This window comes from Sorex araneus, chromosome 6 (assembly GCF_027595985.1).
Source record: "Sorex araneus isolate mSorAra2 chromosome 6, mSorAra2.pri, whole genome shotgun sequence".
NCBI lineage: Eukaryota > Metazoa > Chordata > Mammalia > Eulipotyphla > Soricidae > Sorex > Sorex araneus.
The window spans coordinates 139,074,539-139,089,293 of NC_073307.1; positions in this window are offsets into that span (position 1 = coordinate 139,074,539).

Below are 14,755 nucleotides of genomic sequence, written 5' to 3' on the forward strand. Positions count from 1 at the left end.
TCTAGAAAGCATAAATGCATGGTTTTCATGCAAACTGTTACAACTAAGAGACAGGAACTCCCTGGGGAAGGACTAGCTAAACTGGCTTGAGGATTTAGTTTGAGATTTATGGTAAAAGCCTTGCTTGCTCTCAGCCCAGAGAACTAAATGTTGGGATCTTTGTCTCTTACTGTGTTTATCCAAACAACTGCTAGTATAACTTATACTATTATATAATACTTATATGTAATATAATTATTTATATTTATATTGCATATAATATACTTATATATTATTATACATTATATACTTGTATATAATATACTTATATATTATTATATATTATATACTTATGTATATTTATATATTATATTATATAATATATCATATAACATATTATGGGGCTGGAGCAATAGCAGTGGTTGGGTGTTCGACTTTCATGCGGCCAACCCGAGTTCAATTCCTCTGCCCCTCTCGGAGAGCCCGGCAAGCTACCGAGAGTATCAAGCCCGCGTGAGTGGCAGAGCCTGGCAAGCTACCCGTGCCCGTGTGTATTGGATATGCCAAAAACAGTAACAATAAGTCTCTCAATGAGAGACATTACTGGTGCCAGCTCGAACAAATTGATGAGCAAAGTGATGACAGTGATTAGACAGTCATTAGACAGTGATACTATATTACATAATATATTATACTAGTATAACTTATAGTATAACTGCTAGTATAACTTATACAATTAGAGGGAAACATAAAAGCAATGTAGTTGTCCCTGGGAGACAGAGTGTCTCCTTGAGTTGATCTCCCCAAAAGAATTTCCTCTGCCAAATGTTTATCTATGTAAATGACTAATCACACCTGTCCTTACCTCAACTCCCCTTCAGATGTTCTATAAGTATGCTCTGCATTCAATGGGCCATTTTCACCATCAGACTGTGGTCCCCATCCTCCCCATCTCCCCCATCTCTAGATGTCTCTGTTGGGGAGCCCTAGGGCGGTGGGGAGGTGGGAAGGCGGCTTTGGGTCACCCAGTGAACACACGTGTCCAGCAGCAGCAACAACAGCCCCCGAGGATCATTCATTTTTTTTTTTTGTGATTACACACTAAATTTTGTTTTTACCTTCTGTCATTATGTTTGTTTTTATTAAACATAAAATATTTATCATTTATTCAATGTATTTATTATTTAACTGTGTGAGCATAAAGTGCAAGATTTTATTCACATAAGATGGAGAGGAGAGTTGGATGGGCAGCTTTAACCTTCACTCTGTTTTGTTTTGTTTTGTTTTTGGGGGAAGCACATCTTGCTCAGGGCTTATTCCTGACTCTGTGCTCAGGAGTCACTCCTGGTGGCACTCAGGGGACTATCTGGGATGCAGGGATTGAATCTGGGTCAGTCACATGGAAGACAAGTGCCCTCTCCTCTGTACTATAGCTTTGGCCCATTCCTTTGCTCTGTTATGTGCCATAGTCTATTTTCTTCTTTATTCTCTTTTCATAGTTTGAGTTAGAGCTCTGTAATTCTTATGTAAGTGCTTTTAAATTTTAAGATTTTTTCTTGCTAAGATTCTTTTCCTTTGCATCCTGGATGCATATTTCAATTTTGCCTTTCATCTTACTACATCGATTTTCTAAAGGTCAGTGTTGCTTTATTTTGCATTGAATGCATACTTTAAATCAAATATTGAAATTTTAGGTGATTTCTCTGCTGTTATTTTTTTTTACCTTATCCTTATAATTGCTTTGTAAGGAAAATTGACTTTGATGACATATGAATAAAACTGCCTACTAAAAGTAAATATAATTTTTCATATAAAAATAAAAATACTTCTTCAAGTAAACAGGTATATGTAGTTTATTTTCTATGCCATGCCAAAATCTGCTAATATTGTGAACCGATTCCAGTAATCAATCTTATTGGGGGTCTGTGTTCCTAGTAAGGAATTTTTTGGGGTGAAACAAAATCAACCGTGAAACAAACTGCCCAGAAATATAGTGACTTAACCAATACTATGTATATAAGCCATACTTTTCTTCAGGTCTGATTTTGAGCTGGGCTCAAATCAAGGTTATCCTTCCCTGCCTGAGTTTACTCAGTAAATCATGGTCAATTCCAGGTTACTAAGGGACCAGCCGGCCTACGACAATCTCCTGTGAGGATCCTGTTTGTGCTTCACATTAACACACTTGTCTGTATGTATGTTGGGTGGACTCAAGAGATGAGAGCAGAAATGTGGAAGGATGCTAATCTTAGACTTGCACCTAAACTGCTGGATTCCTTGTATTTCACAGTTCAAAACAAGTCACCAGCCAACCTTAATTGGAAAGGAACTGACATGCCACGTCTTTATGGCTGTAAGATTGTGATGGGTATGGATTCAGGGAAGAGCTCAGGATTTAGTCCATTTGTATTCCATCAAGGACAGTGTTCTTCATCTCCAGTACTGAGAATCTTTTGAAAAGGTTTCATATTACTGTTTATTTCTCTGTTAATTATCAGGCTCGGAGGGTCTAGACAGAACTGTTGAGTAGATTGTAAAAAGGTGTTTTAATTGTTTAACTATGTTCACAGCCTAGCACAGCCTAAATTACTTTACAATATTTTTCTTTTCCTAGAGAAGCTTAGTTTCCATGTATTATAAATGTAAAAACTATTTTCCTAATACATTTCTAAGAAGCTGAGAAAGCTGACAACAGAGATTGCTATTCTTTTCATCTTATTTGAGGGTCGGGGAGAATACCTCTCAAACATTTCTCAGTGTACCCTTGATTTAAACTTCAGGGCTGAATGATCCAATGCTAGGACTGGAGAATGTGAATTATTCAGGCCATGTCATATGTCAAGGCCCCCTAGTCTGTGCCAGATGCTAGTGGACAGGTCATGCAATGTGGCTATTAAAATGGGGTCCAAAACATGCATCTTATGACCCCTGGGCTTTTCCCCTAACCCCTACAAGTCCATTTTATTTTTAATTTTTATTTGTTTTTTGCTTTTGGGGTCACACTGACAATGCATAGGGGTTACTCCTGGCTCTACACCAAGAATTACTGGTGGAATGTTGGGAATTGAACCCAGGTTGACCGCATGCAATGCAAATACCCTACCCACTGTGCTATCACTCCAGTCCCCTACAAGTCCATTTTAAACAGGAGGCCTGACTTGATACTATTGCTTGATAAGATTGTTAATTTTTGTCCTGACCATAAGAGTTCAGGTAATACTAACTGGTTATCACAGTGACTGTCACAATACCATATTTTGACAGTTGCTTACTGACATTTACTTGTCTGACACCTCATATACAAACCCAGGTTTTCTTGAATTGATTTTCTAACAAGATAATTTCTCTTTAGCCTGTGCTCCTTTCAACCTGCCATTCTTTTCGTGGTGGCAATATTTGAATTGGTTTTCTATTACCCTTCTGAACTGACATCAATCAGGCTGTCAGTATAGACATCCACATTTACATAACTAATGATAATCCCATTAGGTATCTTTGCAGTTTGTTCTATGACTAGAGATCTCATTTACCCACTGGTGACCTTCCAGATTTCACTTCTGTTAATGTGATCTGTAGGTTATTCGGGTTCAAACTTCAAGATTCCTTCTTGTTCAGAGAAATACTTTCAAGACTCTTGTTCCTGCCAGTTGGATATCTGATTTTATTTTACTTTTTGCTTGTATTCATTAGCTCAGCTGTTCATTTACTCTCTTATTGATTTAATGATTTTGGCTCTGATATTTTAGCATCCTTGTGGCCTCAGTTCTTTTTACCATGGAAGCTATGAAAATGCATGCTGTTTCTATCAGATTACTCTGCTGTGTCTCCCAAGAGGGTGCTTGTTCCCACACTGTGGCACCAAATTGTCTGTTTTGATGGCACTATTCATCACTTAAGAAAACTTCTATTCATTTCAATGAAAGAACCGATTTAACTTAATTTTTTAAAAAGTCAATTAACTGCATTAACCGGCCAGATGAATCTATTGAACATTCTGGTTTGTTTTGTTTTTAATTTTCAGATGTAAAATGTTTCTAGTTGGCATTTTATGAATAATAACAGAAAAGCTAATGTTGTAGTCACTCTGAAGAAAGGGGTGGGCTTTTCATTTACTTTTGAAGGTCATTGTTTTGTTTTATTAGCATTTTCCAGCCATGACCATAAAATGTGGCTGTCATTGAAACAGAGAACTTAAATAAGGGCTTGAAGTCAATCTCCTGATTCTGCCACATCATACCTGGTGTTGAGTCTCAGTTGCTTTATCTGTAACTGTAGCAACACCCACTTGAGGAGTCAAAATGGATGTGACCAATAAATTGCTGAGAACTCTGTTAGGGGTGAAGTACACTACCAATTCCTTTTTCATTCCACAAGTGGAGTGGAATATATTGAAATTCAGAAAAAAATTGTCTATTTTATTCTCACAAAGATCTGTTTCTCCGGGATTCCTTTGCTTCCCCATGGTCTGTCAGACTTTGCTCTAGGCAGTTGAAGGTTTGCTTCTCTAGTCCCTTCTGGATTTAGCTATTGGTCACAAAAACATCGAGAATGCGAGAAGGCACCTGCTGTTTTGGAAATACAAACAACAGGGTTTGCGGCAAGGGTACTGGGAGGAGAAAATAACTATCAGATGGAGATGCCAAGCTCAGGACTTTCTATGGGGCCTTGAGACATTCTCTATGTTAAGTCAGAGAAAACAGTGTTTCCATTCTTTTTTGATTTGGCTCTTGTGTAAGGTGTTAAAAAAGAGTTTGAGTTCATTTTTCACATGTGAACAGCCAGTTTTACTCAAAAACATACAAATGGCCAACAGGCATATTTGTAAAAAAATGGCAGCAGGTAAATTTGTAAACAAAAATTCTGTATCACTAATTATCAGGGAAATGAAAATCAAGACAACAATGAGCTCTCACCTCACAGCAGAGAGACTGGCACTCATTTGAAAGAACACAAACACCCAGCGTGGGCATAGATGCAGGGGAAGATGGGGAGGGGACCCTCATTCACTGATGGTAGGAATGTTGACTGGTTCAGATTTTTGGGAAACAATATGGACGCACCTCAAAAAAACTAGGGATTGTTCTTCCATATGACCTAGCAATTTTACTTTTTGGAATATACTCAAAGGATACCCAAACACAGTCCAGAATATATGTGCAACCCTGTGTTCATTGCAACACTGTTCACGGTATCCAAAATCTAAGAACTACCCAAGTGTCCAAGAACAGACGATGGGATAAAAAGCTATGGTACATCTCTACAGTGAAATACTACTTGGCAATAAGAAAAGATGAAATAGTGTAATTTGCTGCTACTTGGATGGATCTAGAGAGTGCTATGCTGAGCAAAGTTAGTCAGAGGGGAGAGGAACAGGCAAAGAATGATCTCTCTCATATGACATATATAAAGAATTATAGCAGGGGAGTAGCAGATATCCAAAGACAATAGAAACATAGAGCATGAGAACAGGTTTTTGGTAGAAATCTTGACATTTGTGGGGTTGGGGTGGGATGGTGGATAGGACAAGGCAAGAAACACTGGTAATGGTGTAGGGAAGGGGTGCTGCAAAAGGAGAGGGAGCTGAAAGGCAGTAAAGGGATTTGCACGGTACCTTATCAGTGAAAGTAAAGTAAACCACAGTGCCTAAAAGGAAAAAAAAAAAAACAAGCAACTGCCACAGAGGCAGGGAGTGGGGAGGGAGAGAAACTTGCTACATTGGTGGAGGGAAGTGGGCACTGGTGAAGGGATTGGTGTTGGAACATTGTGTATCTGAAACCCAATCAAGAATAACTTTGTAATTCATGGTGACACAATTAAAAAATAGTGTTTTGACTCCTGTTAATTACACTGTTCACTCAAGGTCACTCAGAGAAGGATGCTTGCATCAATGTTACATGAAAGAAAATCTTGGCATTTGGTAGCAGATGCCAGCTAGTAATGGAATAGACACAAGACAGCAATCTCCAGTTTTCATGGAACTATTATCGCCTGAATTTGCTGGTAGGCTTGCTTTACTGATGCTTCAGGTAATAGAAATAACACAAAATCAACCTTTGAAGAAAGTAGATCACATAGGTAGTTACTTGGTCCCAGTTGAACAAAGTGCTTACTTACATTCATTGGGACCTAGCTTATTTGCCTACGGAGTGATAGCACAGTGGGTAGGGCAGTTGCTTTGCATGTGGCTGACCTGGGTTCGATTCCTCCTTCTCTCTCGGAGAGCCTGGTAAGCTACTGAGAGTAACCCGCCCACACGGCAGAGCCTGGCAAGCTATCCGTGGTGTATTCGATATGCCAAAACCAGCAACAAGTCTCACAATGGAGACATTACTGGTGCGCACGCAAGCAAATTGATGAACAACTGGACGACAGTGCTACAGTGCTAGTGTAGTATCACATTGTAACATTTCAAGTGTGCATCAATATAAATGAATAGCTGCATATACTACTTTATGTATACTGCTAAAATTCTACTCTACCTGTAGAATAAAATTGACCTCTTTTTATTTTATTATATTTATTAATCTACTCTCCCTTTTGGTAACTAATACTCTGGACATACAGTTTCTAAAGCTGTAACATTAAAGTGGTAATTTATGATATCAAAATGTTCTGACATGTCTTGATTCTATTTTAAAGCGTTCACATGTGTTTTAGTTATCATGGGTGTTATCTCTGGAAAGGTTTTTAGAACAATCATAGAACTTATTCAACATAACTGTTGGCAGAAATCCGGATAAGTAAGATTTAGTATTCTTCCCAGAACTACTGCAAAACCTGTTGAGCCAAGTTCCTGGGGCATAGGAACCACTGGCTGGCCTTCTTCCAGAACTGCTAAGTGGTACCTTTGTGACCTGACTGTGTTAATCATGAGTTGGGTACTTTGGCAGGTAGATGAGCTCACTGATACCTCTGGACCAAGACCAGGTTGTTTTGTGTGAATTATTGGGCATGAGAAAGAAAGTCTTTTATAACAAGTATACAAATTGCTATCTGCCAGAAATTTATGGCCAGGATCAAGATCCAATTCTATTCCAAAATGTTCTAAGAGTGTTTTGGTATGTGATAGACATTGTGGTAGATATTTGACTAGCTTCATGTCAGCATGCTGAAGAAATTACATATTAAATATGAGAGTTGTGGAATAGGAACTGAAATGTCTTAGCAGTTAACGTGTGCATGTCCTCTAACATTTATATTTTGTAGCCCTAAAGTGACCTGGAATCTCCCAAATGATCACAAAAGAGAGAAATTTCCTATAAGAATATAGAGGTTCTAATTAATTTATATTAATTTTAAAACATAGGCCAATCAAATAACACTACAGGGAAATTCAGATTATTTTAAACAGAGAATGTACTGAGGAAAATGTCTTCCCTGAGACATTGTATGGCTACCATTCTCCCAGAGTGTATGTGCTGATACACTCACACACACACAAACTCACACACATTTCTCTATCATGGAGTCAAGCACACATTCATAACTATGTTCATGTACAACCTGGCTTAATTTATATCATACAATTGCTGCCCGAGTTTAGGTGTTGGGAGAGGTGTAGATAGGCTAAACTTAGAGCTCACTGTACCTCCCTGCTTTGCTTAGATAGTCCTTTGGTAATTGAAATTTGACTTACATTAAGGAATAGTAAATCTGAAATCTGTAAGGTAGACTAGAAAGCTGGTGACCTATAGAAGCATTGTAGTTTAAGTTCAAAGGCTATCTGCTGGCAAAATTCCTTCTTGCTCAATATGTTCTATATGGTCTTCAGGAATTCAAATATTTAATTGAGGTTCATCAGTTGGCTCTCCCTGAAGTCTACTAACTTATCTGTTATTTTAACTAAAACTACTTTCTTGGATATACTAAGAATAATGCTTGACCAAGTCGCCTCGACAGTATCTCCCAGCAAGCCGACACAGCAAATAACCAACCATGCACATGTAAATAAACTACTGAATGGTGTTTATGACACAAAATATTTGTTATTTTTTTGTTTTAGTTTGGGGGTCATACCTGGTGTTGTTTAGGGTTTACTCCTGACTGTGCTCAAGAATCACTCCCTGTGGGCTTGGGGGGCTATATGGCTTGCTGGGGATTGAACCTGTGTCAGCAGTCTGCAAGACAAGTGCCCTAACTACTATTTTATGGTTCAAGCCCCCCTAGTTGATATTTTTTTCTTTAGTTAAAAAATTTTTAATTGAATCACTGTGAGATAGACCATTATAAAGCTATTGATTGTTGGATTTCAGTCATACAGTATTCCAAGATCGATCCCTCTATTAGTGTACATTTCCCAGCACCAGTCTCCCCAGGTTTCCTCCCACCCCCCGCCTACTTCTGCCTGCCTCAATGGCAGGCTCTCTCTCTCTCTCCTCTCCTCTGTCTCTCTCTCTCTCTCTCTCTCTCTCTCTCTCTCTCTCTCTCTCTCTCCCTCCCCCTTTTGGGCACTGTGGTTTATGAAATTGATACTGAAAGGTTATCAAGAATATCCCTTACCTACTGTTAACCCTCAGATCTTGTCCAGAGTGATCATTCCCAGCTACTATTGTCATAACAGTCTCTTCTCTGTCTTACATACTCTCAGCCCCCCACACACTTGTGGTTAGTTCTTTTAGTTGTTATTTTAGAGTATCGGACAAGATCTTTGTTTGCCGTCAATTTGGTTTCAGACTCCTAGGAATCTAGAAGATTTCAAAACAAAAATTATAGCTTTTAGTGGAATTGGTAAACTCCTGGAATTCACAGGTTGAAAATCAAATTTGCATAGAATTATCCTGAAAAGTTATTGCAGAGCAAAAGGGATAAATTGAAGTTTGGAGGATTCTTCCTACCTTTCTACTACTCTTTTTAAATGCTTTAAATGTAACAGAATGTTAGTGTACTTTTTCATTTGCCATATTTCTCACAGACTTTGATTTAGACAATTCTCAAAACACACCCAAGGCTTATTTCTTTGAAAAATATGATTGCAGTTGTTTGAAATATAAAATTAGAAGGTAACTGGGCAAAGTGGTGGTTGTGTTAACACTCATGAGAGCTATCTTGAAAATATATAGGTAGCAATTTTATTTCTGTGTTTCTCAGTTAGGTTGATCAGACCACCACCAACAAAAGAAACCTCAGAAAACTATTCATCTAATGACTTGAGTTGTTTATTAAAAGAATACTTATTTTTTCAACTGAATTTAGTAATCTGATCAGACATCACGCATCAGCTAAAAACAGCTGCTATAAACAAGAATTGGTGATTAAAAGACTTAATCCTGTGGTTGTTTAAAAAAAATCATCTTGGAGTTCTTTCTTATTTTAATTGCCATTTGGATTAAGTGATGAAAGTGGCTTTTAAAAAAAAAATGTTAGTATCAACACTCAAATCAAGCCTTCTCTTTAGTATCTGTACAATCATGTTATAAGATCGAACTCATCATTTTTACTCTATGTCCAGCTTGGAAAGATCTAAATAATTTTATTTAAGAGAATGATTATCAGCATTAACAGGCTCTTTGTTGGTGAGTAAGCTTGAGAATAGGAAAAAATAGTATTGTTGAAGAGAATGTTCTCTGTGGATAATGGTTAACACACATAGATTGTAGTTTTTAGTATGGGAGAACTATTCCAATTTTAAATTTATACTCCCACCAACACAATGAAAAAAATTATGGCATAAGAATTAATAGTCACAATGAATAACAGTGCTATCACAAAGTAATGCCTCGCATGCAGGACAGATTCTGAGTTGTAATGCCTCTAGATCTTTTGAAAGATATGGCATATATCTTTTATATCAAAGATATGGGGTATTTTATATAAAATGTCTTTCATATTAAGGATATGGGATATAACTGTTTCATGAGCACTGTCAGGAGAGATTCCTGACTAGCACAAGATATAGTCCAAAAAACAAATCTAAACACTAAATATTATATAAGTATTAGCATGTTGGAACATAATGAGTTTTATATTAATATCTGTAAAACTAATTTAATCATGTAAATATATACTCTGAATGAAACATTCATATGCATATCTATAAGGCTACATATTTTCACTTGTAAATAAAACAGTATTTATTGAAATGATAAATTATAGCTTTTATCATAGTTCACATACATGCATTCAAAAAATATTGATTTCTAATTAGATAAATCTACTACAGATTTCTAGCAACCCTACAACAAAATTTTTTTATGATCTCAAAGAGTTTCAATGAAGGGAATAATACTATTCATTGATTAGTTAGTGATTGATCTGACGTACCTCACTTAAAACCTTCAACCTACCAAATTTTACAACATTGATGCTCACTCAAAACACTTTTAACTCCAGGAACCTTAAACCTTTTCAAATCATTCTATGCAATGTCTTCTATTCATCTAATTGTATTCCTAAATTTAACCTTTCTTGAGAACCCAACAAGCTACCAAAAGTATCCTGTCTGCACGGAAGAGCCTGGCAAACTCCCCGTGGTATATTCGATATGCCAAATACAGCAACAATAACAGGTCTCACTGATCCTCTTGACCCTGAAAGAGCCTAAAATTGTTTAGCAGCAGGGGAGGCTGCTAAAATCTCAGGACTAGGATGAATGGAGACGTTACTGTTGCCCGCTCAAGCAAATGGATGACAGTGATACAGTGAACCTCTCTGGACATTATTCTGTTATTTTGTCCTGTTCTGTTCACCTTCATAAGACTTCTGTCATCTAGTCAATCCAAGTATTCCTCAAACTTGAAATTATACTTACTCCTTTGCTGTACTCCAATTCTGGCAGTTTTGAACAACTTTGCTTGTTCCCATTCCTAGAGTCTAAGGAAGAAATTTCAACAATAGTTCTCTAGGCTGTTTCTCTCTTCAGCAGGAGTTTCCATCAGGACCAGAGTAGGACCCAACTGAGCAGACTGAACAGGAAACAGTACTCTAGCAATGTGGGTTTAGAGTTTTTGGTACTCTGTCTTGCTATGCAAATGCTAGTGGTCAAACTAGCTTGCCAGAACTTGGCATTGAGTCTCAGGCCTTAAACATGCATGTACTCAACCCCTCTGAGTTATCTCAACACTTTTACCCCCACTTTTACTGCACATTGTTTTTTTTTACCTGAGTTTTGTCAAGTTTCAAATAAAAAAATTCAGAAATTTCTCCATAGCTGCTATTTGTCCTTAGGCTTGGAAGATTTGCATAATTCTTTTTCTCTCTTTTCTCCCATTTGAATGCTGATATTTTATGCCTGTTTTATAGGTTGGTTGTGTTTTTGCATATTCTTATATTAATGAATCATAGGCCTAAGTTGCCCCTTGGTTTTAACATACTTTGATGAGTAAGTTTGAGCTTATTATTTTTAACTTTGATTTAACTTAACGGGCGGAGAGTCTCTTGCCCGCACGCCTGGCTGTCTTTTCCCCGGGGCCCCTCAGAGGGGATGGGCTCCAGCTTCCCTCCCCACCCCAAGCAGAGCTCCCCGCAGCCGAAGACCACCGGAACCTAGCTACAGCCATGCTGGAGGCCCCTCTCCACATGTTCGGACAGGCCCCATGCATGAAAGTACCGGCAGAGGAACACAGGAGTGTGTAATCCCATCAACGGCCAATATCCAGAGAGAGACTTAACAGTAAGCTCTCAGAAGTGCAAAGCGGCTGCGCAATATCATGTAGCCTACTTCTCCCTCTAGGAGAAACTGGCAATCTTCTGAGAGTTTCCTGCCCACATGGGACAGCCTTGCAAGCTTCCCATGGTGTATTTGTATGCTAAATCCAGTAACAAGCTGGATCTCATTCCTCTGACCCTGAAAGAGCCCCCAGTGAGACATCATTGGGAGGGCCGAGTGGAGATAGCCTTCTAAGATCTCAGGGAAAGGATGAAATGAGAGGTTACTGAGCCCACCCAAGAAATCGGTGATTAATGGGATTTTCGTGATTCGTGATTCATGAACTTTGATTTCATAATGACATTAAAAATTGTTAGGACTGTGATTTATATTACTGTTAATGATGGCTTCTCATGTACATAATTCTAACACAAAATCTATCACCAGTGTATCCTCCTTCCCCCAAGCCCCTAGAATCGTAACACTTCTCCCCCACTCCCCTCCCTTTTTTTTGGTGGGTGGCCATACCTGGCAATGCTGGAGTGTTACTCCTGGCTCTGCACTCAGGAATCATTCCTAGTGGTGCTATGGGGACAGAACCTGGATTGGTTAAGTACAGGTAAAGAGCTTCTACCCTTGGTACAATCATTCTGACCCCTAACACTTCTCCCTTTCAAACCTCACTCCTAACTCAGTTATGTGGATTTGTTCTCCCTTCATGTGGCTTTTGGTCCTTTGTTCTTACCTTGCTGTGCATCTGTAAGCCTTACATGTATGAGAGATCATTCTGTACCTGTCTCCCAGCAGGATATAATCTAGTTCCATCCATGTGGCTCAAAGTAAATGATTTTGTTATTGAAGAGCAAATTTTTAAATGTGGTAAATTGCTCTTTTCTTGGAATTGACTTACTGCATCATCAGTGTCTTATGCAGAGTGCTCCAATGTTGTACACTTTTCCTTGAATATTGTATCACTTGTATCACTTGTCATCCAGTTGATCTTCAATTTGCTCAAGCGGGTGCCAGTAAGGTCTCCATTTGTCCCTGTCATGTGCTAGTGTAGCCCAATGATATCTGCTTGCTCCAGGAACAGGAAGAGCCTCAAACCGTTCATTCAGGGTTTTGACGAAGAAGTCTGACCATCCCATTGGTGGGTAGCCATACGGTCTTTTGACGTCCTGTGGAATAGTCGGTAAGAGCTCTAGTCCAGCGGTCATCTCTGTATCACATTACGTGTCTGGCCCATGTGATTTTTGACACCTTGGCAAATGAGACAGTGTCCCTGATTCTTGACCGTCAACCAAGGTCGGGACTCCAGATTCCCTGTCTCACTTGAGTGAAGCATGATACTACTAGCATGGCTCTTTCTATTCCTCTTTGGGACACCCGAATACCGTTCTCATCCTGTTTCCTAGGGCCCAGGTCTCTGAGGTGTATGTTAGTGCAGGAAGAATGTTGGAGTCGAAAAGATGTGCCCGAGCCTGAGGTTCTTCATCCTCTTAACCACTTCTTCAACACTCTTGAAGGCATTGCATGCTGCTCTCTTCCTCCTGTGCAGTTCTGGCACCAAGTCGTTCCTCATGTTGAGTTCTTGACCCAGGTACACATAGCTGCTGCATTCGGAGATATTTGTTCCATTGAGAGCAAATGGAATGTGAGGGACTAGTTGACTTGAATATTACTGTGAATTATTTCATACCTGAGTTAGGTTACTGTTCTGTGAAGACAGTGCATGTGTCCTTTCTTTGCTATATTATCAACACATTCCATAAACTAATATAGTGCACATTAGGAAGATGTCAAATCAGTTAATAGAACTCATACTTATCTTTGTGACCATTCTTTTCATATGTAATATTGACATTTGATGAACACAGATTACTCGAGCTCTTTTAAGCACTTCATGTGTATTTTCTTATTTCACTGTGATTATCAGGTCTACAAGGTAGGTACTGTTAATTTGTCTGTATAGAAAGGCAGGAATTGAGGTAGAGAGAAGTCAATAAACTCAATTAAGTTAAAAATTAATACATTAGATTGTGAGTGCTTTAGAATCTAGATTTGTCTCACTATATTTTATGTACACAATGCCCAAACCCAGTCTACCCAAATTCTTGAATGCATAAATTAATGAATAGTTATTAAGTGAAATACAATGTCACTATGCTTTAGTATGTCAACTGGGTCTTAGGGATTCTTAATGCATGCACTCAATGATAACTTAATGACTTTTATAATGATGTTGGTATAAATAGCTAGAATTTTTAACCAGGAACTTATAATGTGATGCATATGTGAAATAACTTGTGGTAAATTGAGCAGATACTAAACCACTTTTAAAATTGTACTGTTGAAAATTGCATAATCTTCATTATGAATCACCAAGCCTTACCTCATTAAAACTACAAAAGTATAGTAATGATAATGAGAGTCATACCTTGCATTTCTGTGCTGTTTTGTACTCTGCATTGTTCAGGAGAGCAGAAAGCTTACAGTAAGATGAATGACATAACACAGTGGTAATCTTATATGGGAAACAACGTACAATTAGCTAAAAATTGTATAATGTGGTGCTAAATGGGGCATAGCTGAATACACTGTGCGAAGTATTTAATGTGAGAGGAAAATTTATTATGTGGAAATTGTGGGCATTAAAATCGAATATTTCTATTTAAAATACCCACTCTTTTTTCTGCCCTCCCCTCCCCCCCAGCTAACTAGTAGTCTGCCAAACAGAGGTATTGGAGAGGAACAAAAGAGGTGGGGCAGATTTGTGCTCAGGATTTTACCATAGACAGAATTACATTCAAACTCTTAAAATTTTTCTTTGCAGGTTATTTTCTTGGTGCTTTCAAAATAAAACAAGTGACAGATATTGTGGGGGTTGTAGAGACAGCTGGAATTTAATGTTAGAAAGGAAATAAAAAAATATGCAATGAATAATCAACCTGCCAAATACAAGCTTTAGAACTCAAGAGTTTACAGCAGTGCCGGTGATTTTTCAGTCGTGTTACTTGTGTATTTCCCATGGGTTAGATATGTATGACCTTTATGTCGAGACTGAGTAGTTTAGAAAATAGATTTCTAACTAATAAGCTGAGTAGTTAGAAGTCAGGTAAGGATTTGAGCATAATTAAGTGAAATGCAATTTATTCATCTGAATTCACTGTCTCTATAGACACTATTCTAGTT